This window comes from Anopheles stephensi, chromosome 2 (genome assembly GCF_013141755.1).
Source record: "Anopheles stephensi strain Indian chromosome 2, UCI_ANSTEP_V1.0, whole genome shotgun sequence".
Taxonomy (NCBI): domain Eukaryota; kingdom Metazoa; phylum Arthropoda; class Insecta; order Diptera; family Culicidae; genus Anopheles; species Anopheles stephensi.
Window position 1 is genome coordinate 16,075,080 of NC_050202.1, and position 16,522 is coordinate 16,091,601.

Sequence of the window (16,522 nt, forward strand, 5' to 3'; positions counted from 1 at the left end):
GGCCGGCTTACACAACAACGGCAAGTTATTGATTGAGTGGAGGAAAAAAGACGATGCCTTTAAAGCTGGATTGGGTTGGATCGTTTTGATTTTTGCTAAACGGAACCTGGATTCTTCCGATCAGCATCAGCTCAGCAACTATGTGATTACTTTCAATATGGCCGACCGCTACGTTACGGAAGATTTTTTATCAGTTGGTTGGGAATCTGTATTTTTGCACCCGTTAGTTTTGTAGCTGCAATTTTCTCTTTCAATTGAAAACGTGAGCATTTGTTGAAGCTGAAATTTTTATGCCCAACATTATCTCTCCTCCGTTACCAATAATCATTAAATATGGCGTCTTCTGGTGTGCGCAATTTGAAGTTAAAAAGTATCTCCATTGAAAATCGTTAACATTTTCAACCCATCAACCTTCGTTCCCCCGAAAGTATCCCAGACAAGACAACACCCGCCAGACTTGGAATAGGAATGAAAAAGGGTTTTTTTTTTGTTACTGTTAGTGCCTGCGAAAGAGGTCCTGCTGTGCTGCAAAACCCAGACACCAGACATAAATGGTATCGATGGAAGTTTTCGGGCGGATTCCTTGCCAAACTTTACGATTCCTGCTGGCTTTTGGCTGGCTGCAACCTGCGCTTCTTCCCTGCAGCAAGCAGTGAGAGTCTGTAACAAGCGCAATAAAAGAAACCACAAGACGAAGGCCCGGGGCCCCATTAAAAATATCTGCTCGACAGGATGCTTTCGGCTTCCGTAAAGAGCTCGGGCAGTACTCCCGAGTACGATTCGTTTTGCTAGAAGTTGTTCATTAAAATGGCATAACTGGAGTACGTTTCGGTAACATCTTGTCTGAGTCTGAAATGGTTGTTAGACGTGAGCCCCTTGCTGGGAGATTCTCGCGAATGTAATGTCTAGGTGTAGGTGTATAAAGTTTCACTAGTTACTTCTTGTGGGCTGAGTTTGAATCGGTTTCCCAATACATCATTACGGCAGTTTGATTTACTGCAGGTAATATTATTTTCTACTTTATCTAAAATAATATTCCTGAACATGACCAGAATCTATCATCCCTGCACGTATCATGGACCGGTCGTATTCGGTCCATTTTCATTTCCTGACCTGCAGCTGAATAAAATATGCACTCTTCTGGCACTGTGTGTTTTGGGCTGTAAATGTGTATTTGGTTTACCGGAATTGTACGCTCCTAATGTTACACCTCCACTCTCCCGGGGTGGAATACACCCCTAACGAGGTTCCGAGACCCGAACCGCAACGATGAATCCGTTGGGATTTGTATGCGGTGGCGTAGAATTCATCGTCCGAAAACCACGACGATTCAGCCGGAGAGCTTGGTGGAGCTCTAGGCAAGGGTGCAGAGACATCCTAGAGACACGGAAATGGAGAAGAGTGCAATGAAAATTCGGCAGTAAAGCAGGAACAAACTTTTTCCTTCACCTTCAAAACTCTGCATCGAGGGTCGTCGCATCAGAACTGAGTTTCCCTGGGCTCTCGGGTGGGGGAGTGCGAGGATTCCTGCGGAACGGAATAAAGTGTATATTAAGCCCAGTGTGGATTAACCGCACACCATTACTGCCACAACAAAAACCAAACCGGAACTGGCAGGGCGCAGAGGAGTGTAGTCTTGCTCCGGGAGTGGTAGAAATAGTATGCTATTCCTGAGGCACGTCCCTAGGGACTGGTCCTATACAGAGGGGGTTGGACCCAATGTTTGGGCAAGGACTCGCCTTTAAATTGTTCCGTCTGGTTCCTAAGGAATCTTGGTGTAGTTTTTCCTGAGGCAAAATAAAAATGAGCACGTAATACGTCTAGGGGTTGTTGTTGTTGTTGTTGTGTATCGTTTTTCCGATGGACAACATCTCTTGGCCATGCGCGGCGAGACGGGTAGGTGTTCGGGGAGACACAAGGATAACACGAAAGCCGTTTCATGTTTTTGTGTTGGCTTAATGTTTTCCACTGTTTGGTGGTAAGCTTATCAGTGATGTTACCGTAAAGTAATGCCACGATGCAATATTTCATGTGCTTTATTTACTGGAACCGAAGAATTTGTTGAGGATCCCTTTCGCAATTTCTAGATTATAGAAATACCTCACAATATTTAATGCAGATATTAATTTATGCATCTCTTCAAGAATTCTTGCCCAAATTTTTGAAGTTCGATATAAGCAAATTCCAAGCCATCCATACAGACAAATCCTGAAAGGTAATGTCTACAGCTCGCGCAATCAACGTCCCTCCAACGCTTCCATCCACCCGTCAGTAAATATCAATTAGTCCTCAGCACCTTTTGGTGGTGGTATCACATCACAATCAATTTACACTTTTATGCGCTTGCCGCCGCTCAATATGGTTCGGTCACGTTTTTCCCGTCAGCGCAAGCACGCGCCGGAAAAATGACACTACGGCGAAGCAGATGAATGTGTCGGGGAAGACTTTGTCATGTCGGCGACAGTCGTAATTGACACATCACCCATCTCTTGGTAGGAACCAAGACGCACCGAACCGTTAAATGAGGCTGAGATTTAGCTTTCTTTTGTAAGCGGCGCTGGTTTTGGAATTGTGCGTGTGTGTGTGTTGTCATTCACGACGGTTATTTGCCGATATTGTTGGGTTCGTTGCGTTGCGTCGTTACTGATGTCTGCTATGGACATAAATTTCATGCCCAATTGCAAACGCGTGAAAAGGGAATTTTTATTGGACAAGTATGCATGAAGATGATGTAGCGAGCACGTGACAATGATATGCCAGTCTCAGATATTTATTATTTTGTTCATTTTTGTAAAAGAAATCGACAACGCATTAATCAGACTTGTATCTGTTTTAAACTATTCTTGGTAATATGATTTAAATCGACAATCGCTCCACCAATGGTGACATAAGATGCTCTTTACCTCACCTCTTATCTCGCCATTAAAACATTTCAAGTTCAATGACATAAAGAAACGTCAAAATACGCCAATGAACCTGGAAGGAAATTTGAGAATGGTATTTTCCCTCTCATTACTACCGGCTGCTGCACCGATACACACCGGGTCCGTCCCCTCTTTTGCTCTTTTGTTGTACAAATGCACGATCATAAAACATGAAACCATTGAGGCTCGGCCTTCGCGTAGCATACACCCTTCCACCGGCTGCTTCCACCCTCCGCTTTATAAAGGTCGAAAGGTAGTAGTAAGGTTTGGAGAAATAAACCACCACCCTCCACAGCCTTTTTGGTCCGAAAGAATCGTATGCCTGGTGGCGTTGGGTGGCGTGCGCGCCCTAATGAAGGAATTAAAGATTACCGCGTGGTGTGTGTTCGAATACATTTTTTTTCTTTTCGGGTAACACGAAACTTTATCGGTGGCTCCCCGGTGTCTGACAATGATGACGGTTTGATATCTTAGTCACCAGCAAAGTCTCCCTGTCCGCAGTGTGGCTGGTGTAGCCTTACCCGGGGGAAGGCTTTCACACCGTGTTTAATACCAACTCGGGGAGGATTAAATGAAGAAGCATTAAATGGCGCATTGTTAAAGGACCGGTGGTCGATAATCTTTTTTCTTACTTTCGTTTTTTTCCTGGTTTTGAATGGGCATGAAAATGATTGAGGCGGGACTTTACGAAATGAAGGCTTGTTTTGAGATAATCTGGAAATTTACTTGCCTTGTTTTGCTACGAGTGGAACGCCGGATGTCGGATTTCTGAAGGGGTGGTAATTGATAAGTGAATTAATATCTTGCTAACTGTGTGGGCAAAGATATTTACACTCCTTCACAAATTATTTAAAAAAACACTCCAATAAACTTTTTTCAATCGGTGAGCACAATCCCTGATGTTCTTGCTCACTATTATCGAGGTCCGGAGGTCAATGTCAATAGATTTTTCAATACTCAGTTTTTTGAGGAATTCGACTTAACGATCGTCTTGTTTACTATGCTAAATTTGATCTGATCTGATTCTGGGATAACCTCTCAAGATTGTACTGTTTATATTCTCTGATCTCAAGTTTGAAGATAAGTTTTTGTAGAATTAAAGAGAAACAACTATTTGCTGGATACCAATTTCAACATGCAGTTCAGTTCTGTAGCGAAATCCTTCCTAAGAGAGGGATAAGAATGTTTAGTTCCAGGACAAAATCTGGAGTTGCGCCTAGAATTACGGCAGTAAATATCTAGGTAATTTTTATGGTTTGAACCTTAGTCACCTAATATAATACAACTGTATCCCGGATCTTAAATATCACTTTCAAAAGTTGTGGAGATATCTAGAGCCTAAAATGGTGGAGAAGTGCTACTCAGAGTATGGTCATTTGAATATTGTTTGGTAGTTTTCAGAATTAGCCACACGACTGTCTATTTCCCTAGATTCTGGTGTAAGTATTGAATATCAAAACAATTGACAAATACTCCAATGCCCCAAGCTCATTCCTAACAACTTGAGTGTTGAGCATGTAAATACATGAATCCCTAACTCTCTTCGGTTCTATTTCAACTGCAGTGTCGCATACTTCTGTGAGTACTGCTTCTTGCTGCTGTGTACCAACTCCACAGAGGAAACGGCATCATCGACAGCACACCAATTGCATTGTTCTGTTTTCCTTTTTTTTAAATACTTCATCTCGAGCAAATGATGCTGCACAGCAGCAGCAGCAGCATCAGTGCATCCATCCTCCGCACAGTGGTGGCAGCTGTTATTACAAAACCCTGATTTTTCCACCCTCTTCGAAGTCCCTAATGTTCGCTCGCTTTAAACACGAAGCGAACGAGAGACGGAGGCCCCGGCAAACACATTCCAAGGGCCGCGTGTCCCTGGGTCCCTCGTTGTGTGTATGTGTCATCCTGACTTTCGGGCCCGGAACAGCGGCGGAACATATGTGCGTGCGTGCGTGCGTTTGTCGTCGACTGCTTCCCCGTAGAGCGAGCGCGCCCTGTCTCTCGTTTTGGGCTGTGTCCCATTTCGCTTTGACCCTCGCCAGGAAATTCGATGCCTCAGAATTCGAAAATCAGAGGTGCTCAAACCCCCTTTACCCACAGGCCGAGGGATGTGTATGTGTATCTTAGTGTCCCAAAATTGGAAGCCACACACTTTGACGATGAGTATTGTGTGGGGTGCGGTGATGATGGTGTGCGTTACATGCAGTTGATGCTGTCGATCCTGACGGGTTTCGTAGCCGGATGACCCGAAATGTGTGATCAACTGTGACGCTCAGGGAGAGAGATGCCACAGAAAGGGTCCTACAGCATAGCATCCGAGAGTGAGACGCTTTACGCTTCCGATTGGCCTGCCTTTGTCTAGTTGGTTTTGCCCTTTTTCGCTTGTATGTGTGAGTGTGTATGCTTTTTTATGATGTGTTATGCTAACTCCCTTCGTATCCCAAAAATCCCGACCTTCGTCACAATCAGCTGCATTTCGCCTATGCTTCAATTGCACGGAAGTGCTGCGACCCGATAGGTAAAAGAAAAGCACACATGAGCAACAATCAGAAAAAAAGTTCTCTAATTGATTGCCATTTATTTCAAACGTATAATTTTACCCGTCCCATCCTATGCCATGTGCCATGGAACTATCCCGTGCAGACACACACGCGCACCCGGGGACCATGCCGTAAGCCAGCTGGGAGGAAAATTTGCGTGAAATTACTACTTCGATTTGGGTTGCACTGGTGTATCGGCACACCTCAAAGAAAATCAGAAGCTATGGAACTGAGCCTGTCGTTGGGCTACATTGGTGAAGGTAAAGTAAAAGCTGTTGGGGATTATCCACGCTGTACGGGGAAAGGTAACAAGCGCGCCTTTACCCGTGAGCTTATGCTATCAAGGGTAATAATTCGCACCGATGTTTTGATGACAGGATTTTAACGTCCGTTTTTCTTGTGTTTTCGCCTCGGGAAGCTTGGCAATGTGCCGCTGGGTGGTCTTTTGATGATGGTTTTTTGTTTCGCATTTACTGTACTTGCGTTTTTTTCTGTAGTTTAAACCCCTAATCCCTGTAATTTTGAAAAATGGGTTTTGATGCTGGGTATTTTGTGTTATTGCAGAGAGTCTATGTCTTAAAAGAGTATAATTGCCTAGTTCTTCAAAAGAGTTTGTAAACTAGGCTATTTGTTTGTTCGGGTATAAGCAGAAGCTAATCTCTTTCTTATTGGAGTTATAAGCTCAAGAGGACTTGACCTGTCATTACAGTCTTTCTTGATGTTCTTTATCTTTATCTGGATAGTCAGAGAGTGGTCCGGTGGCCAAGACGATAGCTGCTCCAAGGTTCACGCGGCAGGACCGGAGATCAAATCCTTTCCGGACTGCTTCCCCGTGAGCAGAACTGACTATACTTCGCTGAACGCAGGAAATTTTGGTTAAAATCAAGTCACAGGACGTCAGAAATGGCAGGCCGAGACCTCTCCAGGTTATGTAGTTCCTGTAGGTCATGCAGGGGCGGACGCTACGAGGACGAAGTGAAATCTAACTCACATTAAACTCTTGTCTGGTCAGCAGATTCAGTGTACTATGGGCCCACAAATTTCTTTCCGCTTAGGGCCTGCAATATGCTAGATCCGCCATTGCTGCTGCTCGCTTGTACCTGTGATAGAAGCTGACCATTGTATTTAAAATAAGGACTAACTCCGATAATCTTTCAAGAGAAAACTTTTCAGACATTATACCAACTCAGAACTAAATTGAATAACAACTGTAACTCTATTCAAGTAGTGACACTCTTTCTATTGTAAATTCTATAAAGACACGCGCTTTGATTAACATAGCATGACTGTATTCCCAACGCATTCAAAGGCGTGTTCTTTTTTTGCACCAGAAGCCATGTCACGAAATTAAAGCAAAATGGCGCCTGGTGAAAGGGACATTCAAGCAAAGAATGTCACAATGCCGTGCTTACAAAGTGAGGGGAATGCGTGCTCGCGCGTACTTACGATCTTCTGTAATAAATTTGCTGCACGCTCCAAAAGCAGCAAGCGGCAGAGAAAAAATCCACAGCCGCGTGTTACGGTCGTGCAACGCAAAAGTGAGATGTTATCAATTATCAAATATTTTAATAGGGATTTACGCCTCGGGCAGGAAGCGGTGAAATACGCTCCATTTTGGCACGGTTTGTTAGTAGGAGATGGTTGGTTTTTCGAACATGGTTTGTCGCCTTTTTGCCTGCGAGGCTTACACACGAAGTCGGCGCGTGATATATACAGAATGCTAAGCCTATGCCAGAGGCGATTTTTTTTCCCTGGAGGAAGAATATAAATGTCCTTTATTTTGTTGGGGTCGTTTCTCCCGTTCGTTTTGTAGCTAATCGTCTAATTCTTCAACAAATTGCTGGCCCTATGGAGGAAATTGAGCATGGCTGATGCACCTTGCTTTAACGCTTGAACGATCTTTCTGCATAATTTAAATCGATTTGGGGTGGTACAATTCGTAAAAGCCAACACCCTTGTTCTCTGGTCTATTGCAGAAAGTTAGAATTCTGGACGATGTAATGTGGTTTATGTTAGTCCACTGATACGAGTTGAAGCAATTTATTTTGCTTTAATTTGTACCGAACGCTGCACGATAGCTTAAGAACCAGAGACATTAATTAAAGCAACTGTAGTTGAAGCAACTTTTGTCCAACAAAAGTAAGTGTAGGCTCCGAAGAAAGTTTTCCAAACTGAAATCTTCCGAATCTTCGGACGAATGACGAGGGTGATGAGATGGTAAACATGGATAATACAAACTTTGCTAAACGATTTATGTTTGCAAAGACTAGACACGTGACCACCCAGGCAAGATTCGGCGTTCGGGACCGAATGTCTATCAATAAAATAATATCAGGTCAGATCAGAGCGGCAAATTAAAGCGACCAAGGACACGCGTGCTGCGAGTGGTACGCAGTGAGATATTGGGATTGGGTCGTTGTTCAAGATTCGAGCAGAGACATGCGATAGGATTAGGTTGTAATTGGCCTAGCAGGGCCAATTACTTTAACTGTTCGTGCACCGTCGGTATTGATGTTTGTTGTGCTACGCATCTTTCTCTGACAGATGGACGAGATAATTGGTTGATACGAATTAGTTTGTACGGATGTGGAAAAGAAAGTGCGCACGGAGGGAACAACAGCTGAGTGGATGCTGCTAACTTAAGTGATTGTTTGTTTGCTAAAGCTTGTCAAATTAAGGAACAAAGTGTGTGTTGTGTTGAGTGTGTGGAAGGTTTATTTTAAGAAAATAATGTTCGTTGAAGAATTTGTTCTCCAATCCGTTACAAAATAATGAGTAATTTCTTTCGGGATGACCCGAAGTAGACATTGGATCGAATCTGAATTCGTGTTTGGAGGACTCATCGACTGACTTTGATTTGTTTGGGCCTTCAAGTTTTAGTCCCTGGGCGATTCGCTTCTCTCTTTGCAGGCCTGACATATCCTCAGATACACAGCTCAGAGATGTAACATTATCTTGATACAGTCGTTGTTCCTGATCCAATTGAACTTGCTAGATCCAACGGTCTAACCATCACTAAAGTCCTAACGTCATCAAAGTTTCTCTAGAATGTACGTGGCTCCATTGAAAGTTACAATATACCTTCTTTGTTTTTCGCCTTTTGCCATAAATATGGATAGTTCTCTTCCCTTTTAATCATGCCTAGACCGTAACTGATGAAGAAGTTTTTTGCCCATTACTTTTTTTCTCTGCGGCACCATTTAACACACTTCCATTGGTCCCATTAGCATGTCCTGCTATACTCCCGACCAGTCATCACCTCCTGCCATTACATCCGGCCCAGGTACGAACTGGAACAATAACCTGGAAAACACAAACCACGCAGTGTCGTGAAATGGAACCATCAAAACAAAAATAGTTCTTTGCGCTCTACACCTTCGATTCTATTATTTTCTCGAGCTCTCGAGCATGTAAAACGTCGCTCAATGCGCGCTTATGCTTGTCATTGATTTGTACGCCTCTTGTGCCGCATTTTCTATGATGGGTCCTCGTTGTTTGCCAGCCTGTTCCTGTCTCCACACGTAAGCATGCATCGTAATCGTTCAACTGCAACTCAAACTGAAGATGCGCCTCTTGACCGACGAAGAGTGGTTCCACGATCACGTGACTTTCCGCCGGGGGATGTCCGGGGATAAGATTTAGTCTCGCGCATTGGTGTGAGATGGCCGGAAAACTGAGGGAAGGAATCATCGTTCCAAGGGCTCCACAACCACGACTTCCGCCACCGATGAGCTTGGAGATGGTCAGGGAAGTCTCTCTACCCACAAGAGAACCGGTTCATATTGTAATGTTTTTGTTCCAGTACATATGCATTGGTATTCAAAACAAAAACAAGAATAAATGCTAGCGAGAGAGCTGCACGCGTTCGCCTAGAACCTTGCGTACTGTGGCGCGTTACAGGTCTTCAGTGATATAGGAGAGCCCTCGCGAGATACCTTTACCAAAGGCTTGCTGTCAGAGATCCTCCACACTCGGAGTGCATGCATCTCGCCCCTTTAGGTTGGATGGTCTTCTTCAAATCATCCACCATATGGTTGGTGGTTTTATCGTTTCACCCGCTTCACGGTTTTGCTCTCGTTTCGGTTTCCATTTTGTTCCATTCCTTTCTAACCTCACTCTTCGCGCTGGTGCTGCGTGGTACTTTTATAGTAATGATATGCTTAATGTATGCACACACAGAGTCATACCCCCTCAAATGCATATGTAACGATGGCTTGCGAAGGTATTGTTATGGGTATACAGAGACACACTGCTGGTCCAAGCATTTCCAGACTTGGTAAGCATAAATGAATGCATGAGCCAGCCAGCCAGAAGCTTTTCGGACAACAAGGAACAAAATGTGTGTGCCCGTGCCGGCAGCTTTCGTTCATGACCATGAAAAGTAAGTCTCAGTATTTGGCTGTTGTTGTTGGCTGCCCGCGAATGTCGATCAAGAGGGAAACCAACAGCAATGTCGAAAAAGGGAAACAAAATCGCAAAAAATGAAACCAGCGCATATTATGTTTGCTGAAAGAGCCTCTGACTGGGGGAGACGAAACCATCGCAGGCATTATGTTTATGGGAAACGACTTTGGAAAGGATCAGTTTCGGTAGCTGTGTTGAAGGCACACACACGTCTTCTTGCCGTATGGATGCACCATCGTTCGTTCGTTTGGACCAGGCTCCTTTTGCGGAATATGTGTGTTTGTTTGCCCTGGATGGAACGTGCTTGCAAAAGTTTTTTTTTTGTTTTTTGCATGCCACTTCATACTTACTTGCTTTTCGGCGAAACTGTGTGTCGTTCGCTCTCTCTTTCTCTCTCAATTGTATCTTCATACATTTTATCCTTTATTAAGTGCGATGATATGCAACAATCGTTCCGGATCAATTACATTTATTGTGGGTATGTATGATGATGCTGTGGGCGGCACCGGGGTGTTAAACGGTTGAGATGAAAACATCAGTCCATCATGTTGGCGTTGTTTTCTTCCGAGATTGAAGAAGGTGAAACGGGACAACAACATGCCTTAGAAATGGAAGGTGAAGTGTTTATAAATATTGTAGTTTAGCTATATGAAACCAGATATTGTTTGATTTTTGGTTTTGATTTTATTGTTGTGTTTTGGACATTGTTGTCTGTCATGTACTTGGTCAAATTATCATATCAACACCGACAAGTTCACTTAAGCGTTGATATTTAAAGCATACACTTTACACATTATTTGGGATAATTGAAGAGTCTTCACGTTAGGACCAGGGTTCTAATCCCATCTGGACCATTCCCGAGAAGTGAGGACTGATTATCCAATGACGTGATATCATTAAGTCCAGCAAGTCGTCAAGTCAAGAAGCAGATGATGAAGTCTATATTACTTGAAACGAAAACATACCTATCTCTTGTTGTCAATTATCAAATACTCTTTCTGATATTATATTGAGAGTGACGATATGACGAAGAATAATATTAAGAGTTCAAATTATGTAGTATACTCCAATATTGTTTCATTGGCTCTACTACCTCCAGAGTTCTTGGCTTACCTTTTCTGGCTTTCTGGGCTTCAATACAACCATAGCTGAATTGTCCTGATTCAGGTTAGATGGGCTGGACGAGATTTTATAAGCGATCCTGCTGTGTAAAGACCACCTCTAACGCCTCTGCGACTGGATCGCCCTAAATTTCTTAATTCAGATAATTTTTAAATGAGAGACTAGAACAAAAGGAACACATTGTACATACGGAACATAGCTATAGTGAACAAGTGTTGTTCGAAATCCAACGAGATGTTTTAATTTTATAATACTACTGCAGGCTCTCATAATTAGATCTGACTTTCCGGTTTCTGTTCTATTCCAAAACTTATGAATTATTGATGTACTTTATTAACTTCCACTGTTCTTCTACGAATTTAGCAGATACCCCGTTATTAACCGGGAAACGATTCCCTTGATAGGAAGAATGAAATGCTACGGTTTTGAATCAACAGTGGGCAGCAGAAAATGCGAAAAAAACCTAAAACCCCACTACTTCACGATTTTTGCACTGGAGCTCTTAACTCCTCTCATCCACATCCAAGCGTGTAACCCGTTAGCAGCGCGGGTTTTGTGCAATCCGGAGTTGTGTGTGTGTGTGTGCGTGGTTGTTTGTAAACAAGCGAGAGGTACATAATTATTATAATAATCAAATGATTGTAGAGCAGCCAAGATGTGTCTATCGGTGATGTTGTAGCCTAGGTAGCAACAGATTTCGGAACGCCACGCGGTGGTGATGTACGGCGTAGCGTGCGCTCTCGGCCAAGCCTCTGTAGGAGCTGCGCGGTTCCGAGATGTTCCTGCTAGCGCACCGGGAAAATCACCGGACAATCATCTCTCGGATTGTAGATCTTAGATCATTCGTGTTTGGTCGTCTCGATGCCTTGGTCAGCTGTGGACCGAGAGCAATGGTGGGTCCAATAGGGTGCGGTGGTGTAAGGTACGCTCGCCCGTTCTTCATCCGATGGCCAACAACCACGAGCCATCGTTTCTGGGTTTGGGGTCGGTAGTGACGGACACTGGGAGTTAATAATGCTCTATATTTTGAGCAAGCACGATGGCCTGTGAATGTTTGCTTCTTATTTGCCAACGAGAGTGCTTCTTCTTTCGACCGGCTGGTCGACATTTCGTTCGGCAGTGCTCCACATTTCGTCATTGTGGTCAAGCATTACGGTTCGCGCACCATTAATATCTTTTGGGCCACCCGATCACGAAATAGGTTCCGTCTTCCTACGGTCCCCCTGTTACGTAGACGCGTAGACGGTAGTGGAAGTGCGAAACACGGCGGGAGGGCACAGCTGCAATTTGGGTTGAACATAATTTTTGCTTTATGTCGAGGAATTTGTGCACTAATGCTTTTTTCCTCCCGTGCTTCATCTGTGGCTGGCTGCTGCACGGAATTGAGCGAAGGGAGTTCTCGCGTCTTCTACCTGCTTTTTGCACACCAAATAAGGGACTGAGCATGGCAATGGTTTTTAGATCGATTTGGTTATGATTGAACTTTGCATAAGCCAGCCAGCCTCCGGATAGAAGCTGGGAGAGTTGGGGAACACAGTTGCACGCGCGCGAACTCGATTTGCTAAAAGATTGACTATTGACCCGCGTGTGCAAGCGCGTTGCTTTGTGTTGGTCGTTGTAAGAGCGCGACTAGAGTGGAACAAACAAGCGAAGGAAGGTGGCATTGTCGGTGGTTGTAGTGTGCTCTGCGAGATAACCTTCCCTTTTACTTGGGGCTTTTTATTTCCCATCGGTGCGAATGGAGTCACAGACACAGCCCAGTGAGTCGCAAAAGGAGGAGGATGCCATCGAGAACAATGACCATTTAAGGGAGAGTAAGGGATTTGTAGCCAACGTTACTTTACAACCTCTGGTTGTTCTGTTGATGCGCAACGACTGGAGCTCGTTGGCTAAGAAGGTTCAGCCACAGTTTGCCGGCAATATTTTTGCTTCTGCTTCACTCTTCTAGCGCTTCTTCACGCGTCTCGAGTGTTTTATGGTGGTAAATGGAATGTCGTGTTATTTCCTGTCTTCGGTTTGTTTTATCCTTCAGCCCATGGTTCGTTTTGCGACGGGGACGGTGTCGTCTTCATGCACGGTCAATAATTGAATGCGCTGCATGCATGATTTCTGTAATTGGCATGGGAGGTGTGCATGAAAAATGCTGTCAACCGGTTGCATCGGCAGAGAGTTGGCATTTAAAAAATGGTACAAAAGCATGCAATTTCTCAATGGACGTCTCAGGAAGTTGAACTTTATTGAGCATTTTCGGTTAATGCTAAGTATATAAAGGAGCAGATTTTAGAGTAGTTTAATGATTTTGCTCTATTTGATTCAAAACTTCTGGTTTTGCAGATTCTAATTTTGAACCGTCCAAAAACACTTGGCCCTTCTTTAAAAATAGCTTCTACTTATCGATTTTAGGTCCAAACCGTTTTTGCAGCGATTAAACAGAATATCTCTTTTGGAAATTCAGTAAATCTGTGGCCATTCCTTGTCTTTCAATTCTACAGATTTTGAAACTGAATATCAGAATATCAGAAAACGGCTCATAATAAACAATTTCCATCCGGTTCCACCAAAGGCACAGTAAATATTTTTTATAATATGTTACGCCTGGTTTGCTATTCATTTTACCTGTGTTAATGCTTTTCCATATTTCTGTCTACTCTTTCATTTTCAAAGGTAAAATTCTTAACAATACAAATCAGAATGTCAGATAACAGTTCACAGTACACTATTTTATTCTGGTCCCACCAAAGGCGTAGAGTTATGTTGAGCAAAGTATCAGGCTAATATTGATCTCAGTCGTGGAGTTCTTCGAGCCATTTTGATTCGAGATATTGATGACTGCAGTAAGCTCTCAAAGAAAATCTTTTCTAGGCTCTTCAAATAGGTCAAAATAAAACCTACTAGGTTTGCGTTACAATTACTGTACTTAATAACAGATATCCTATTTTCATTCTCGTTGCAGCCCTGTACGACCTCAGCAGTGATGCCGAACGGATGCTCTTAAAAATCACGTAAGTTTAATTTATGTTTCTGCTATTTGTAGTGTTTTACTGTGCATTCCATACCTATATAAAAAATTAAAATAAACATCCGCACAATTAAGCAAACGTTGATAAGGATCTTCACGTAGGTGTTTGCGGCTGGTACAAACTTACACCTCCCTGCGGCTATTTAAAGAGGTCGTGCATATCTACCGTGACGATTCACCCGCGATGTACCGTCCTCCCTCTGTCTGTTCAACCCCACTGGAGAAAAAACTTTTCCTCCAGCTGGTCGTGGACTGCGCCACCATGACGCAGTATTTCATGTTTTTTTTTCTTTCTCCCGCGTCGTTCTCTGTCTCTGGACGGCGGCACCCTACCGCATGACGTGATACCAATTAATTCGCCGCCTTATGACGCCACACGGTGCACATACAGATACACACACACACTTGCTGGGAGTAGGGAAAGCAAAGTTGGATACTTAATTTTAATTTTTCGAAAAAGCCCTTATGCGAACGGAGGAGACCGACCACTAGCACGATTGTGCATAATTCGCTCCTGATGGGGGGGCGTCTGTTTGTAATTTCTTATATCGCGCCCCACCGACAAGGTTTGGTTAGAAAAAGTTGCCCTTTAGTAGCTGCAAAAAGTTTTTGAAATGAATTTGAAAATTGTGTTGTTTCTCAGTTCTTTTTTGTACAGAAAACCCCACCGGAAGACCGCTTGATGAGTGTAAGTGATGGGCTGCGTAATTTCAGGACTAGAGAACGGGACAGTCGGAACAGCGAATCCGGGTCCTGGAATACTGACATGTTATTTTGGCCTCAGCACTGACCTAAGATTTATGAAACGTTACGAAAGTAATTTGGAAGTCTGCACTACGGGGAAGCAAGGGCAAACAATGTTTTTGATGCCCAGCAGAACAGTTACCGCGGAATATCCTGCTGTGGTATCTTCATTTGATTTAGTTGTACCGAAATCTTTCGCTTGGGTTACTTGGGATTTTTTGGTGCGTGATGAGTGTTACCGTCTTCTAACACGGTTGGAGGTACGCAGAAATCAACACGAGCAAACATCGCCAAATCGTGAGTCGACAAAATTGATGGGAATAATCCAATTAATAGACGTGCGCAACATCATCCCTGAAAGCGTGCCTGGGTCCATCCATTACATCAAGCGCACTGAGAACTTGCCGCCATGATGATGGTGTGAATGAAGAATTTGTTTAAAGCATTCGAAACGGACGGGGAGGATACTGTCCGAAGGTTATATCATTCGCGCACACAGCTCCGCCCTTGTTGCCCCCCTCCAAAAAACCAATTTCCGCATAGTCAGCCATTCGTGGTCCTGCGTCAAATTAGAGTCAGTGAAAAATCTTGACCACCACACGGGGCCAAGTCGGTGTGTCTGTCGCTTCGGTCAGGCGGAAGCCTTCCATGCTGTGAGGCCTGTAATTAGAGTGTTTTAGCTAAATAATAGCATTCTCCGGTTGAGTGACGAAGAAACGTGCGCGCGTGTCCAGCTGTTTGCCGAGAGACACCGACCTTGTGGAGGTGTTGGTTGCGGTTACGGACGATCGTTGCGTTGCGATCCCATCTTGCGACGTCTAAAAGTAGGGGTTGCCCGTTTGTTTGGAATTTCGCTCTGGATGAGTGTCGCTTTTTTGACAGCACACCTCTATACATACCTTCTAGCGGATTTTGCCATATCTCTGCTTTGGGGTCTTTTGGATGATGCTGTGTGAACTAAAAGAGCGGCTGTGAGGCGGACGATGGTTTCGACAAGCGCGTCTTGCTGTGGAACAATGCCTGTTTCGGGTAAGGAACTCGCTGAATCACGCAGAGAGGCAACACTGACATGATATTCCTCTTTAAAATCCCGCTTGATGGTGTACATGGGTGCTCCGGACATCATAGTCACGAAAGTAGTGCGGTGAAGTCGTCGATCCCTGAAGGTGAAGGTGTTCCGATAATGGTAGGGGTTCAATCCAGCGCGTGATGCGGCACTGGAACTAAAACGTCAAGTGCGGAATCAATTACATTCGCTATTAGACGGTGTGTTGAGATGCTGGCGAATGCTTGTCGAATTTGGCCAATCGCTCGCTCGCTTCATACGTGGAAAAGGTGACGGTCTAGTGGTGTGCCACGGTTAAATAGTTGTTTTGGGTCTTCAAATTGTCCTGACGTGCTGAACCCCGTTATCGGATGCCATCCCCGTCCCATCCCTTTCTTTTTGACATTGACTTTGTGTATTCGGGGGAGAATGCGTGGGTAATCGATGATCCATGAAATAGAGAAAGGTTTCCGTGTAACGCAAATAATGTCAAAACTTTGGAGCAAGACCGTTGATTCATTTAAGGTTAAGCTTTTTTTTGGCTCTGTTCGCTTCTCTCGGTGTGTCCATAACGTTTGCTTTAGTATATCTCTGATGTACTGAGATCTGCTAGATAGATAGTATGTACCGTTTCCCTCGGTTATGGCTTGATGCACGTCAATCGAATTGGAAAATTGGGATCGTAGTCGATTTTTCTCTCTGGTCTCCGTTTTGTCGTTCGCAA

At 44.0% G+C, this 16,522-nt stretch overlaps 1 protein-coding gene across 2 annotated transcripts in view; it reads left to right on the forward strand.

Moving 5' to 3' along the window:
- Nucleotides 1-16,522, forward strand: part of LOC118506207 (protein sax-3-like) — a 112,229-nt gene that overhangs the window by 3,916 nt on the left and 91,791 nt on the right. For both annotated transcript variants that reach the window (XM_036043014.1, XM_036043015.1), the window contains exon 3: nucleotides 13,944-13,992. The gene's annotated coding sequence lies outside the window, so the exon portion shown is untranslated. The remainder of the gene's footprint in view (nucleotides 1-13,943; nucleotides 13,993-16,522) is intronic.